This window comes from Heterodontus francisci, unplaced genomic scaffold (genome assembly GCF_036365525.1).
Source record: "Heterodontus francisci isolate sHetFra1 unplaced genomic scaffold, sHetFra1.hap1 HAP1_SCAFFOLD_506, whole genome shotgun sequence".
Taxonomy (NCBI): domain Eukaryota; kingdom Metazoa; phylum Chordata; class Chondrichthyes; order Heterodontiformes; family Heterodontidae; genus Heterodontus; species Heterodontus francisci.
In genome coordinates, this window is record NW_027140876.1 from 46,414 (window position 1) to 62,699 (window position 16,286).

The 16,286-nt window shown below is 47.6% G+C and overlaps 1 protein-coding gene across 3 annotated transcripts in view; it reads right to left on the minus strand.

Annotated features, from left to right (window-relative positions):
• The window catches only part of LOC137361318 (NACHT, LRR and PYD domains-containing protein 3-like), a 126,551-nt gene that overhangs the window by 41,258 nt on the left and 69,007 nt on the right, over positions 1–16,286 (minus strand). For all 3 annotated transcript variants that reach the window (XM_068026217.1, XM_068026216.1, XM_068026218.1), the window contains exon 2: positions 13,777–13,936. The gene's annotated coding sequence lies outside the window, so the exon portion shown is untranslated. The remainder of the gene's footprint in view (positions 1–13,776; positions 13,937–16,286) is intronic.

Below are 16,286 nucleotides of genomic sequence, written 5' to 3' on the forward strand. Positions count from 1 at the left end.
CACCGATCCCTGTGGCACACCACCGGTCACCAGCCTCCAATCTGAAAAAACAACCCTCCACTACCACTCTCTGCCTCCTATCACCAAGCCAATTTTGTATCCAATTGGCTAGCTCACCCTGGATCCCATGTGTTCGAACCTTCCGGACCAGCCTACCATGCGGGACCTTGTCAAAGGCCTTGCGAAAGTCCATGTAGAAAACATTCACCGCCCTGCCCTCATCAATCCTCTTGGTCACTTCCTCAAAAAACTCAATCAAATTCGTGAGACATGATTTCCCACGCACAAAGCCATGCTGACTATCCCTAATCAGACCTTGCCTTTCCAAATGCATATAAATCCTGTCTCTCAGAATCCCTTCCAATAACTTTCCCACCACTGATGTAAGACTCACCAGCCTGTAGTTCCCTGGCTTATCCCTGCTACCCTTCTTCAATAAAGGCACAACATTAGCTATCCTCCAGTCTTCCAGTACCTCACCCGTGGCTAATGATGATACAAAAATCTCTGCCTGGGCCCCAGTAATCTCCTCCCTTGCTTCCCATAGCATCCTAGGATACACCTGGTCAGGCCCTGGGGATTTATCCACCTTAATGTGCTTCAAAACCTCCAAATTTGTAATGTTGATATGCTCCAGGATATCGCTGTTCCCTCCCTTGAACTCACTAGCTTCCATGACCATCTCCACGGTAAATACAGACGAGAAGTATTCATTTAAGAACTCGCCCATTTCCCGTGGCTCCACACATAGATTACCACACTGATCCTTAAGGGGACCTACTCTCTACCTAGCTACCCTTTTACTCTTAATATACTTATAGAATCTTTTAGGATTCTCCTTTATCTTAACTGCCAGGGAAAACTCATGGCCCCTTTTCGCCCTCCTAATTTCCTTATTAAGTGTACTCCTACATCCCTTATACTCCTCAAGGGACTCGCTTGATCCCAGCTGCCTATACCCGACATATGCCTCCTTCTTTGTCCTGACCAGGCCCTCAATATCCCTCGTCAACCAAGGTTCCCTAAACTTGCCAGCCTTGCCCTTCAATCTAACAGGAATATGCTGGCCCTGAACTCTTCCTATCTCACTTTTAAAAGTTTCCCACTTGCCAGACGTCCCTTCACCTGTAAACAGCCTCTCCCATTCAACTTTTTAAGAGATCCTGTCTGATGCCATCGAAATTAGCCTTCCCCCAATTTAGGACTTCAACTTGAGGACCAGTCCTATCCTTTTCCATAACTATCTTGAAGCTAATAGAGTTATGGTCACTAGTCCCAAAGTGCTCCCCCACTGACACATCAACCACCTGCCCAGCCTCATTTCCTAAGAGGAGGTCGAGTGTAGCCCCTTCTCTAGTAGGGCGATCCACATACTGCTTCAGAAAACTATCCTGGACACACTTAACAAATTCTTCCCCATCTGATCCCTTAGCACTAAGGCAGTCCCAGTCAATATTAGGAAAATTAAAATCACCTACTATGACAACCCTATAATTCCTACACCTATTCTGCATCTATCCGACACCTATGCTCCTCCAATATTGTTTTTCCATTTACTCCACCACACAATTTTTGCATTGCTGAGAGTAAAATTTATATATATTGGACATTATTAAATCTTAAATTTCTAAATTGACAAGATATAATTGGATAAATTAACCCATTGGGCTCAGGAGCAGAGCCACAATGTATTCTTTTCGTTTTTTTTAAGCAGGTGATGGTAGGTTCCAAGGCCACATGAGAACTGATGCCACAGCAGGAGATCTGGCAGCTTGAAGAATTTAAGATCTTAACTGCAGACATCAAATGTCACAGAATCTTTATCAATGAGACAAAGTGCTTGAGAGAGAGAGATCGTTGCAAGCACTTCTGTCTTTAAATGTAAAAAAAAATGCAACACCACCAAGTCTAGGCATAAGAAATTGGAATCGATAAACAAAATGTAATTGATATGAGTGGTTATTTAAAGCACTCAAAGGGAAATTTATCTGACATTTAAAGAGGACAATCAAAGTTGGAGAAAACAAAAAAAAACTAAAACTGTCTAACTGGTTTACTGTGTTGGACATCAGCAATGGGTTCTGGTCCATACTGCTGGCACAAGAGTGTCAATATAAATTTGCGTTTACGTTCCAGGGACAACAATACACCTGGACGTGTCTCCCTCAGGGATTTCATAATAGTCCATCGATATTCCACCAGCAGTTGGCACAGAGTAAGGAGGAGCTCCTTCGACTTCTCTGGAAGGACTGGTGAGACTACTGGAAGATCATGCTCACACTATTAATGATATCATAGAAAAGGTAAAGGAGATCCATGACATTTCAAACAATGAAAGTGTTTGTAGTACAAATGGTTCATGGATGTTAGAACAAACTCAGGAAAGTTAGAGGCAAACTGATGCAGGACAGGTACCAGAATTAATGAATGATCAATGTAGAACATAGAACAGTACAGCACAGTACAGGCCCTTCGGCCCACGATGTTGTGCCGAATCTTTAACCTACTCTAAGATCAAACTACCTACATACCCTTCATTCTACTATCATCCATGTACCTATCCAAGAGTCGCTTAAATGTCCCTAATGTATCTGCTTCTACTCCCACCGCTGGCAGTGCATTCCACGCACCCACCAATCTCTGTGTAAAGAACCTACCTCTGACATCTCCCCGAAACCTTCCTCCAATCATCTTAAAATTATGCCCCCTGGTGATAGCCCTTTCCGCCCTGGGAAAAAGTCTCTGGCTATCCACTTTATCTATGCCTCTCATCATCTTGTACACCTCTATCAACTCACCTCTCATCCTTCTTCGCTCCAATGAGAAAAGCCCTAGCTCCCTCAACCTTTCTTCATAAGACATGCCCTCCAGTCCAGGCAGCATCCTGGTAAATCTCCTCTGCACCCTCTCTAAAGCTTCCACATCCTTCCGATAATGAGGCGACCAGAACTGAACACAATATTCCAAGTGTGGTCTAACCAGGGCTTTATGGACCTGCAGCATTACCTCGCGGTTCTTAAACTCAATCCCCCTGTTAATGAAAGCCAACACACCATACGCCTTCTTAACAACCCTATCAACTTGGGTGGCAACTTTGAGGGATCTATGGACGTGGACCCCAAGATCCCTCTGTTCCTCCACACTGCCAAGAATCCTCTCTTTCAGCCTGTATTCTGCATTCAAATTCGACCTTCCAAAATGAATCACTTCACACTTTTCCAGGTTGGACTCCATCTGCCACTTCTCAGCCCAGCTCTGCATCCTGTCAATGTCCCGTTGCAACCTACAACAGCCCTCCACACTATTCACAACTCCATCAACCTTAGTGTCATCGGCAAACTTACGAACCCAGCCTTCCACTTCCTCATCCGTCATTTACAAAAATCACAAAGAGCAGAGGTCCCAGAGCAGATCCCTGCGGAACACCATTGGTCACCGAGCTCCAGGCTGAAGTCTATCTACTACCATCCTCTGTCTTCTATGGGACAGCCAATTCTGTATCCAGACAGCCAACTTTCCCTGTATCCCATGCCTCCTTACTTTCTGAATGAGCCTACCATGGGGAACCTTATCAAACGCCTTGCTAAAATCCATATACACCACATCCACTGCTCTTCCTTCATCAATGTGTTTTGTCACATCCTCAAAGAATTCAATAAGGCCTGTGAGGCATGACCTGCCCCTCACAAAGCCATGCCGACTATCTCTAATCAAACTATGCTTTTCCAAATAATCATAAATCCTGGCTCTCAGAATCCTCTCCAATAATTTGCCCACCACCGACGTAAGACTGACTGGTCTGTAATTCCCAGGGTTATCCCTATTCCCTTTCTTGAACAAGGGAATAACATTTGCCACCCTCCAACCATCTGGTACTACTCCAGTGGACAGTGAGGACGCAAAGATCATCGCCAAAGGCGCGGCAATCTCTTCCCTCTCTTCCCTTAATATCCTTGGGTATATCCCGTCTGGCCCCGGGGACTTATCTATCCTCATGTCTTTCAAAATTTCCAGCACATCCTCCTTCTTAACATCAACCTGTTCGAGCATATCAGCCTGTTTCACGCTGTCCTCACAAATGACAAGGTCCCTCTCACTCGTGAACACTGAAGCAAAGTATTCATTAAGGACCTCCCCTACCTCCTCCGGCTTCAGGCACAAGTTCCCTCCACTATCCCTGATCGGCCCTACCCTCACTCTGGCCATTCTCTTGTTCCTCACATAAGTGTAGAACGCCTTGGGATTTTCCTTAATCCTACCCGCCAAGACTTTTTCATGTCCCCTTCTGGCTCTCCTATGTCCATTCTTCAGTTCCTTCCTGGCTACCTTGTTACCCTCTGGAGCCCTGTCTGATCCTTGCTTCCTCAACCTTAAGTAAGCTTCCTTCTTCCTCTTGACTAGCCGTTCCACATCTCTTGTCATTCAAGGTTCCTTCACCCTAACATCCCTTCCTTGCCTCATCGGGACAAACCTATCCAGCAGTCGCAGCAAGTGCTCCCTCAACAACCTCCACATTTCTGTGGTGCATTTCCCTGAGAACATCTGTTCCCAATTTAAGCCCCCCAGTTCCTGCCTAATAGCATTGTAATTCCCCCTCCCCCAATTAAATATTTTCCCATCCCGTCTGCTCCTATCCCTCTCCATGACTATCGTAAAGGTCAGGGAGTTGTGATCACTATCACCGAAATGCTCTCCCACCGAGAGATCTGCCACCTGGCCTGGCTCGTTGCCAAGCACCAAATCCAACATCGCCTCCCCTCTAGTCGGTCTATCTACATATTGGGTCAGGAAACCTTCCTGGACACACCTGACAAAAGCTGCTCCATCCAAACTATTTGCACTAAGGAGGTTCCAATCAATATTAGGGAAGTTGAAGTCACCCATGACAACAACCCTGTTACTTCTGCACCTTTCCAAAATCTGCCTCCCAATCTGTTCCTCCGTGTCTCTGTTGCTATTGGGGGGTCTATAGAAAACTCCCAGTAAAGTGACTGCTCCTTTCCTGTTTCTGACTTCCACCCATACTGACTCAGTAGACAAACCTTCCTCGACGACCTCCCTTTCTGCAGCTGTGATACTATCCCTGATTAGCAATGCCACTCACCCAACTCTTTTACCTCCCTCCCTGTTCCTTTTGAAACATCTAAACCACGGACTTTAAAAATGAAATTGCGACGGTATTATGTTTGCACAAGTGATTATGTAATAATGGTGATGTTTAAATTGTGCTTTCATTTACATTACACTGCTTATGCTTTGACAATGAAATTGTAATTGTACAAGTGGACTACCCAAGAGGCATGGGGTGTGATCCCTTGGGCATAGCCCTGCAGGATCAAAGGTGGGGGGGAGTGGGGGGAGGGGATGCAGACCCAGTAAAAGCACATATAGCAAAAACACATGAGAACTTAGTGGAAACAAAGGGGCTAGTCACACAACAATGAACAGTGCTTTTAAGCATAAGGGGGCTGGGTAGAAAGGGGCCACAATACACAGATGGCTGAGGAATTGTAGACAGTATAGAAAAGACATATTGATGATCCCAGACACTGTCCTTGCACATACCAGATAAAAGGTGTCATCATGGACACAAGATATGATTAGACTCATAGTAGATAATGGAAACTGTAAAGTGTTGACCAGGTTCTCACTGAGCCAAATAAGGAATTACCATTAATAATAAAAGCAAAATACTGCGGATGCTGGAAATCTGAAACAAAAACAAGAAATGCTGGAACCACTCAGCAGGTCTGGCAGCATCTGTGGAAAGAGAAGCAGAGTTAACGTTTTGGGTCAGTGACCCTTCTTCGGAATTACCATTATGCCATTATGTCAGACCCATATGAGTAAGGACGAGGGGAGGGTCTTGGAAGCAAGATTTAACCTCTGACTGAAACTGGGAATGGCCCGAGAATCCCAGGGAAGAACACTCGAGAAGATACCCCTGAGCCAAGGGCTCAGAGAACAGAAGAGCAGCGGCAAGTCCAAGACTGATCACCTCGTGCCTTGGCGAGTAGTATACTGTGCACGTAGTGAGTGCTTGTACTTTGATGATTCTTGATACTGTGCAAGTGAGTGAGAGCTTGTATTTGATGATTTAGTGTGTGAATAAAATATTGATATACCTTTCACCAATCGGATTCCGTGAATTCTTGAAGAGTAAGTGCGTATTAGGCACAACAGCTGAAAGCTGGATCAATTGATTACTGAAGAAGCACACAAGGTGGCAAGGACACAGAATGTACTCTGGATGGGGGACTTCAACGTCCATCACCAAGAGTGGCATGGTAGCACCATTACTGACCGAGGTAGCCAAGTCTTAAAGGACATATTTGCTCGACAGGGTCTGTGGCAGGACCTAATGGAGACAAGAGGGAAAAACCTACTTCACCTCATCCTCACCAATCTACCTGCCGCAGATGTATCTGTCCATGACAGTACTGGTAGGAGTGACCACCGCACAGTCCTTGTGGAGACAAAGTCCCGTCTTCACATTGAGGATCCCCCCCATCGTGTTGTGTGGCATTGCCACCATGCTAACTGGGATAGATTTCGAACAGATCAAGCAATGCAAAACTGGGCATCCATGAGGCGCTGTGGGCCATCAGCGGCAGCAGAATTGTATTCAACCACAATCTGTAACCTTATGGCCCAGCACATCCCCCACTCTACCATTACCATCAAGCCGGGGGATCAACCCTGGTTCAATGAAGAGTGCAGGAGGGCATGCCAGGAGCAGGACCAGGCATATCTAAAAATGAGGTGTCAACCTGGTGAAGCTACAACCCAGGACTACTTGCATGCCAAATAGAAGCGGCATGCGAAAGACAGAGCTAAGTGATGCCACAACCAACGGATCAGGTCTAAGCTCTGCAGTCCTGCCACATCCAGTTGTGAAAGGTGGTGGACGATTAAACAACTAACTGGAGGAGGTGGCTCCACAAATATCCCCATCCTCAATGATGGGGGAGTCCAACCCATCAGTGCAAAAGATAAGGCTGAAGCATTTGCAACAATCCTCAACACTAGAAGTGCTGAGTTGATGATCCATCTCGGTCTTCTGAGGTCCCCACCATCACAGATGCCAGTTTTCAGTCAATTCGATTCACTCCACATGATATCAAGAAATAGCTGCAGGCACTGGATATTGCAAAGGCTATGGGCCCCGACAACATTCCTGCAATGGTACTGAGGACCTGTGCTCCAAAACTTGCCGCATCCCTAGCCAAGCTGTTCCAGTACAGCTACAACACTGGCATCCATCCGACAATGTGAAAAATTGCCCAGGTATGTCCTGTACACAAAAAGCAGGACAAATCCAATCCAGCCAATTACCGCCCCATCAGTCCACTCTCAATCATCAGCAATGTGCTGGTAGGGGGCATTGACAGTGCCATCAAGCGGTGCTCACTCAGCAATAACCTGCTCACTGACCTTCACTGTGGGTTCCGCCAGGGCCACTCAGCTCCTGACCTCATTACAGCCTTAGCTCAAACATGAACAAAAGAGCTGAACTCAAGAGATGAGGTGAGAGTGACTGCCCTTGAGATCAAGGCAGCATTTGATCAAGTATGGTCAAGTAGGGCGGCACAGTGGCGCAGTGGTTAGCACCGCAGCCTCACAGCTCCAGGGACCCGGGTTCGATTCCTGGTACTGCCTGTGTGGAGTTTGCAAGTTCTCCCTGTGTCTGCGTGGGTTTTCTCCGGGTGCTCCGGTTTCCTCCCACAAGCCAAAAGACTTGCAGGTTGATAGGTAAATTGGCCATTATAAATTGTCACTAGCATAGGTAGGTGGTAGGGAAATATAGGAACAGGTGGGGATGTTTGGTAGGAATATGGGATTAGTGTAGGATTAGTATAAATGGGTGGTTGATGTTCGGCACAGACTCGGTGGGCCGAAGAGCCTGTTTCAGTGCTGTATCTCTAATCTAATCTAATCTAAAAAAGGAGTCCTGGCAAAACTGCAGTGAATGGGAATCGGGGGAAAACCCTCCACTAGCTGGAGTCATACCTAGTGGAAAGGAAGATGGTTGTGGTTGTTGAAAGTCAAACATCTCAGCTCCAGGAAATCACTCCAGGGAGTTCCTCAGCCCAACCATCTTCAGCTGCTTCACCAATGACCTTACCTCCATCATAAAGATCAGAAGTGCAGATGTTCACTGATGATTGCACAATGTTCAGCATCATTTGTGACTTCTTGGATACTGAAGCAATCTGTGTCCATATGCAGCTGGACCTGGGCTGATAAGTGGCAAGTAACATTCGCACAACACATTGCCAGGCAATGACCATCTCCAACAAGAGAGAATCTAACCATCTCCCCTAGACATTCAATGGCATCACCATCACTGAATCCCCCACTATCGAGATCCTAGGGGTCACCATTGATCAGAAACCGAACTGGACCAGCCATAAGAACCGTGGCTACAAGAGCAGGTTAGAGACTTGGAATTCTGCGGCAAGTAACTGACCTCCTGACTCCCCAAAGCCTGTCCACCATCTACAAGGCAGAACTCAGGAGTGTGATAGAATACTCTCCACTTGGATGGGTGCAGCTCCAACAACACTCAAGAAGCTCGACACCATCCAGGACAAAGCAGCCTGCTTGATAGCGTGCCAATCTACCATCTTCAACATTCACTCCCTCCACCACCGACGCACAGTAGTGGCAGTGTGTAGCATCTATAAGATGCACTGCTGCAAGTCACCAAGGATCCTTCAACAGCACCTTCCAAACCCACGACCTCTCCACTTCGAAGGACAAGGGCAGCCGATGCATGGGAACACCACCACCTGCAAATTCCCCTCCAAGTCACACACCATCCTGACTTGGAACTATATTGCCATTCCTTCAGTCACTGCATCAAAACCCTGGAACTCTTTCCAACAGCACTGTGGGTGTACCTACCTCACATGGACTGCAGCGATTCAAGAAGGAAGCTCACCACCACCTTCTCATGGGCAACTCGGGATGGGAAATAAATGCTGGCCTCGTCAGCGACACCCACATCCCATGAAAGAATAATTAAAGACAGGGCGGGACCTGGGTTGAACTGCACAACTATCTTCAGCTGCTTCACTGACCTTCCCTCCATCATATGATCAGAAGTGGGGATGCTTGCCGATTGTTGCACAGTATTCAGTTCCATTTCTAACTCCTCAGATACCGAAGCAACTGCAGCAAGATCTGGTGCAGGCTGATAAGTGACAAGTAACATTCATGCCACACAAGTTCCAGGCAATGACCATCTCCAACAAAAGATAATCTAACCATCACCCCTTGACGATCAACGGCATTAGCATCGCTGAATCCTCCATTATGGGAGGATTGGAACATGATCGCTGTTCCTACATTGATGGTGGGGAAAAATCCTGAACACCTTCTCAAACAGCACTGTTGGTGTAACAACACCACATGGAGTGCAGCAGTTCAAGAAAGTGGCTCACTACCACCTTCTCAAGGGGAATTAAGGACAGGGAACAAATGCTGACCTTGCCAGCAGCACTCACATGCCATGATTGAATTTTTGAAAAAAGAAAGATGATTCAAGACCATCCGCATCTCCTCACATACTGAAGCCATCTGTGTCCATGTGCAGCTGCACCTGGACAACATTCAGGCTTGGGCTGAGAAGTGGCAACTAACATTCTCGCCACCCAAGTGTCAGGCAATGACCATCTCCAACAAGAGAGAATCTAACCACCTCGCCTTGACATTCAATGGCATTACCATCGCTGAATACCCCACTATCAACATGCTGGGGGTTACCATCGACCAGAGGTGAACTGGAAGCAGCCACTTAAATTCAGTGGCTACAAAAGCAGGTCAGTGGCTGGGAACTGTGCAGTGAGTAGCCCACCTCCCAACTCCCCAAAGCCTGTCCATCGTCTAGAGGCACAGTCAGGAGTGGATGGGTGCAGCTCAACACTCAAGAAGCTAGACACCATCCAGGACAAAGCTTCCCACTTGATTAACACCCCAGCCACCATCTTAAACATTCACTCCCTCCACCACTGACAGTGACAGCAGTGTGTACCATCCACAAGATGCACTGCAGCAACTTGCCAAGCCTCCTTCAACAGCACCTTCCAAACCCCTGATGTCTACCACCTAGAAGGACAAAGGCAGCAGTTACATGGGGACATCACAACCTGCAAGTTCCCCTCAAAGCCTCACACCATTTGACTTTTTTTTAAAATTCATTCATGGGATGTGGGCGTCACTGGCTATGCCAACAATTATTGCCAATCCCTACTTGCCCTTGAGAAGGTGGTGGTGAGCTGCCTTCTTGAACCGCTGCAGTCCATGTGAGGTAGGTACACCCACAATGCTGTTAGGAAGGGAGTTCCAGGATTTTGACCCAGCGACAGTGAAGGAACGGCGATATAGTTCCAAGTCAGGATGGTGTGTGACTTGGAGGGGAACTTGCAGATGGTGGTGTTCCCATTCATTTGCTGCTCCTGTCCTTCGAGGTGGTAGAGGTCGCAGGTTTGGAAGGTGCCATCGAAGGAGGCTTGGCAAGACTTGGAGCTATATTGCTGTTCCTTCACTGATGTTGGGTCAACAACCTGGAACTCCCTCCCTATCTGCACTGTTGATGGAACTGCACCACATGGACTGCAGCAGTTCAAGAAGACAGCTCACCACCACCTTCTCAAGGGCAATCAGGGATGGGCAACAAACGTTGGCCTAGCCAGTGACGCCCACTTCCCATGAATCAAATTTTTAAAAACCTGACATGGCAGCACTCCCTCAGTCATCCCAGATTATGTGCTCAACTCCTTCGCAATGCCATTGAATGTAAAGGGGAGATGGTTAGATTCTCTCTTTTTGGAGATGGTGATTGCCTGCCACTTATGTGATGTGAAGTTACTTGCCACTTATCAGCCCAAGTCTGGATATCATCCAGGTCTTGCTGCATTTCTACACGGACTGCTTCAGTATCTGAGGAGTCGCGAATGAACACTGTGCAATCATCAGTGAACATCCCCACTTCTGACCTTATGATTGAAGGAAGGTCTTTGATGAAGCAGCTGAAGATGGTTGGGCCGAAGACACTACCCTGAGGAACTCCTGCAGTGATGTCCTCCGGCTCAGATGATTGACCTCCAACAACCACAGCCATCTTCCTTTGCGCGAGGTATGACTCCAACCAGCAGAGAGTTTTCCCCCTGTTTCCCATTGACTTCAGTTTTGCTAGGGCTCCTTGATGCCATACTCCGTCAAATGCTGCCTTGATGTCAAGGGCAGTCACTCTCCCCTCACCTCTTGAGTTCATCTTTTTTGTCCATGTTTGAACCAAGGCCAGGAGCTGAGTGGCCCTGGCAGAACCCAAACTGAGCATCACTAAGCAGGCTATTGGTAAGCAAGTGCTGCTTGATGGCACTGTCAACAACACCTTCCATCACTTTACTGATGATTGAGAGTAGACTGATGGGACAGTAATTGCCTGGATTGGATTTGCCCTGCTTTTTGTGTACAGGACATACCTGGGCAATTTTCGACACTGCCGGAAAGATGCCACTGTTGTAGCTGTACTGGAACAGCTGGGCTAGGGGCGCGGTAAGCAATCTGGTAAGATTACCCAACAGCTACATGTATCAGAATGTTTCAACCTATTTCCCAGTATCGCTTACTCATGAAAACCCCTCACACAATCACAGTTCTATTGTTGTATTTCATTTGACCCTTGGTAAAAGGATGATTGATACGACACTAGGATGTACCTGTAGTTTTTTTAATGTACAACAGGTTCCCATGTTTGCAGTGATCAATGTTGCAAGAAGACATAACTGCGGCTTTCGGTATCGCATCATTCCTGAACCCTACAGTTATCACTACAGCATAATCCTTTTCCTCTGCAGTTACCAATCTATTGCAATTCCTCAAGCCTATTGTTAGTGTTATATTACAATTCTACACATCTTTAGTTATCAGGACCAGATTCCCTTTATGCAGTGTCTTAATCACAGTAAAACATCTCAAGTTGCTTCAAAGGATTGTTGCTAAACAGCATTTGGCACCCAGCCATATAAGGAAATATTAGCAGAGCTGACCAAAAGCTTGTTTATCAGAGTAGAGCTTACTGACCAGCTTAAAGGTGCAGGTTTAAACAGGGAATTCCAGAGCTTTGGGCCTCGGCTGCTGAAGGAATGGTAGCCAATGCTAGAGCTGTTCAAGAGGGTGGAATTGAAGGAGTGCAGATGTCTCGGAGGGTTGTTCAGCTGGAAGTTGTTACAGAGATAGGGAGGGGCAAGGTCATGGAGGGATTTGACAACAAAAATGAGAATTCTGACATCAAGATGAAGCTGTACCAGGAGATAATGTTGGTCACTGAACACAGAGGTGATGGGGTGATCGGGACTTGCTGGGAGTTAGGATTCAGGCAGCAGACTGTTAGATGAGCTCAAATTTATGCAGAATCCAGGGTGTGACGCCAGCCAGGAAGGCAATGGAATAGCCGAGTTCAGAGTTAACAAAGGCATGGATGAGGTTTTCAGCAGCAGGGGTTCAGGTGGGGGTAGAGGCAGGTGAGGTTATGGAGGTGGAACTAGCGTACTTGGTGATGGAGTGAACATGATGTTGGAATCTCATCTCAGGGTCATATATGATGTCAGTTAACAAATTGCAATTCTCCCTGACTGGGTTTACAGTTATATTGCAATTATACATATCTTCATCAAGAAACTGCACACTTTCAATGTTTGCAGTTATCAATATATTCCATTATAACTATAATTGTTTGAGAATGATTAATTTATTCTGTTAGTGATGGGCCATTCTGATCAATGAGACTGGTCTGTGCATTGTGATCAGTGAATTAAACATGATCTTTTCAGTTCAGTTTTTCCTTTTGATTTGTTACCAGATCAGAGCAATTTTAATATTGTGATCTAATGTTGATGCAAGTTCAGCCCAACCTAGAAAACAGACACGTTCCCATCAGCTGGACTCTGCTTCAGCTGGAGTAACCTCTTCAATCAAATCCATTACTCAAAAATACACATAACATTCACTCGTGACCAGGTGTTTCGAGACAAAAACTGATCTCACTTCACAATTCATTGCATGGCTTCCTGCTGGATAATTATGTTTTTTTAAAATCTGTTCTTGGACCGTGAGCATTGCTGGCCAGGCAATGAATTTATTGTCCATCCCTGATTGCCCTTGAGAAGGTGGTGGTGAGCTGCCTTCTTACACCACTGCAGTCGTGAGCAGGAGGTACACCCACAGTGCTGTAGAGATATTTACCCCGATTCCCAATTGTTTGAATATTATACTGGTTCCTTGATGTCGCACTTGATCAAATACTCCAGCACTACAGGCGGGTTGCTGTCAGGGCCCACAGCCTTTGCTGTATCCAGTGCCTTCAGCTGTTCCTTGGTATTATGTGGAGCGAATCTAACCGGCTGAAGATTAGAATCCGTGATACTGGGGATCTCAGGAGGAGGCCGAGATGGATCATTCACTCGTCACTTCAGGGTGAAGACGGTAACAAATGCTTCAGCTTTGCTTTTTACATTGAGCTGTTAAGATCCACCATAATTGAGGATGGGATGGTTTCATGATCATCAATGATACCAGGTTTTCATTCTAGATTTGTTAATTATTGAATTTAAATTCCTCCAGCTGCCGCGGTTGTGTTTGAACTGATGTCTTCGGAGCATTAGTTAGACTCCCCCAGTCTCATTCTCACCATTTCCTGCCTTACCTTGCAACCTTTCTGTACAGTCTACAGGACCAGTGTTTCTCAGAGTAAATGGGACTTTCTCTTACCTTTTCCCCCAGTCAATCTATCGAAGCTTTTTCAATGGGAAGGGTTCTCTCTGGTTGGTGCTCTCACAATCCTGTGCTGGTTCACCTGCTGTTGTATCTTACTCTACAGATCCTCAGTCCAGCTGTGGACCTTTCTCATCACGATCATTTACCAAGAAATCTATAACACAACCACAGAAAATGAGAATAAAATTGAAGCTGTGAGGTACAAAACCAATTTGCTCATATCCAAAACTCCGTCTCCAGGAACGCCAGCAAATCCTCAGAGTTTCTGGCAGAAATGTACCGCTTCCACTCCGTGTATTAGACAATCCTCCCCGGGTTACACACTGTCAGATCACACTGGGTCCATCCTCACCGGGTTACACACTGTCTGATCACACTGGGTCCATCATCCCCGGGTTACACACTGTCTGATCACACTGGGTCCATCCTCCCCGGGTTATACACTGTCTGATCACACTGGATCCATCCTCCCCGGGTTATACACTGTCTGATCACACTGGGTCCATCCTCCCCGGGTTATACACTGTCTGATCTCACTGGGTCCATCCTCCCCGGGTTACACACTGTCTGATCTCACTGGGTCCATCTTCCCCGGGTAATACACTGTCAGATCACACTGGGTCCATCCTCCCCGGGTTACACACTGTCTGATCACACTGGGTCCATCCTCCCCGGGTTACACACAGTCTGATCACACTGGGTCCAGACTCCCCGGGTTATACACTGTCTGATCACACTGGGTCCATCCTCCCCGGGTTACACACTGTCTGATCTCACTGGGTCCATCTTCCCCGGGTTATACACTGTCTGATCACACTGGGTCCATCCTCCCCGGGTGACACACTGTCTGATCACACTGGGTCCATCCTCCCCGGGTTACACACTGTCTGATCACACTGAGTCCAGACTCCCCGGGTTACACACTGTCTGATCACACTGGGTCCAGACTCCCCGGGTTACACACTGTCTGATCTCACTGAGGTCCATCCTCCCCGGGTTACATACTGTCTGATCACACTGGGTCCATCCTCCCCGGGTTACACACTGTCTGATCACACTCGGACCATCCTCCCCGGGTTACACACTGTCTGACCACACTGGGTCCATCCTCCCCGGGTTACACACTGTCTGATCTCACTGGGGTCCATCCTCCCAGGGTTACATACTGTCTGATCACACTGGGTCCATCCTCCCCGGGTTACACACTGTCTGATCACACTCGGACCATCCGCCCCTGGTTACACACTGTCTGATCACACGGGGTCCATCCTCCACGGGTTACACAATGTCTGATCACACTGGGACCACTCTCTACGGGTTACACACTGTCTGATCACACTGGGTCCATCCACCCCGGGTTACACACTGTCTGATCACACTGGGTCCATCCTCCCCGGGTTACACACTGTCTGATCACACTGGGTCCAGACTCCCCGGGTGACACACTGTCTGATCTCACTGGGATCCATCCTCCCCGGGTTATATACTATCTGATCACACTGGGTCCAGACTCCCTGGGTTGCACACTGCCTGATCACACTGGGTCCATCCTCCCCAGGTTAAACACTGTCTGATCTCACTGGGGTCCATCCTCCCCCGGTTACACACTGTCTGATCTCACTGGGGTCCATCCTCCCCGGGTTATACACTGTCTGATCACACTGAGTACATCCTCCCCGGGTTATACACTGTCTGATCACACTGGGTCCAGACTCCCCGGGTTACACACTGTCTGATCTCACTGGGGTCCATCCTCCCCCGGTTACACAATGTCTGATCGCACTGGGGTCCATCCTCCCCGGGTTATACACTGTCTGATCACACTGAGTACATCCTCCCCGGGTTATACACTGTCTGATCACACTGGGTCCAGACTCCCCGGGTTACACACTGTCTGATCTCACTGGGGTCCATCCTCCCCCGGTTACACAATGTCTGATCGCACTGGGGTCCATCCTCCCCCGGTTACACAATGTCTGATCGCACTGGGGTCCATCCTCCCCGGGTTATACACTGTCTGATCACACTGAGTACATCCTCCCCGGGTTATACACTGTCTGATCACACTGGGTCCAGACTCCCCGGGTTACACACTGTCTGATCTCACTGGGGTCCATCCTCCCCCGGTTACACAATGTCTGATCGCACTGGGGTCCATCCTCCCCAGGTTACACACTGTCTGATCTCACTGGGTCCATCCTCCCCAGGTCACACACTGTCTGATCTCACTGGGTCCATCCTCCCCGGGTTACACACTGTCTGATCACATTTGGGTCCATCCTCCCTGGGTTGCACACTGTCTTATCTCACTGGGTCCATCCTCCCCGGGTTACACTATGTCTGATCACACTGGGTCCATCCTCCCCAGGTTACACACTGTCTGATCTCACTGGGTCCATCCTCCCCAGGTCACACACTGTCTGATCTCACTGGGTCCATCCTCCCCGGGTTACACACTGTCTGATCACATTTGGGTCCATCCTCCCTGGGTTGCACACTGTCTT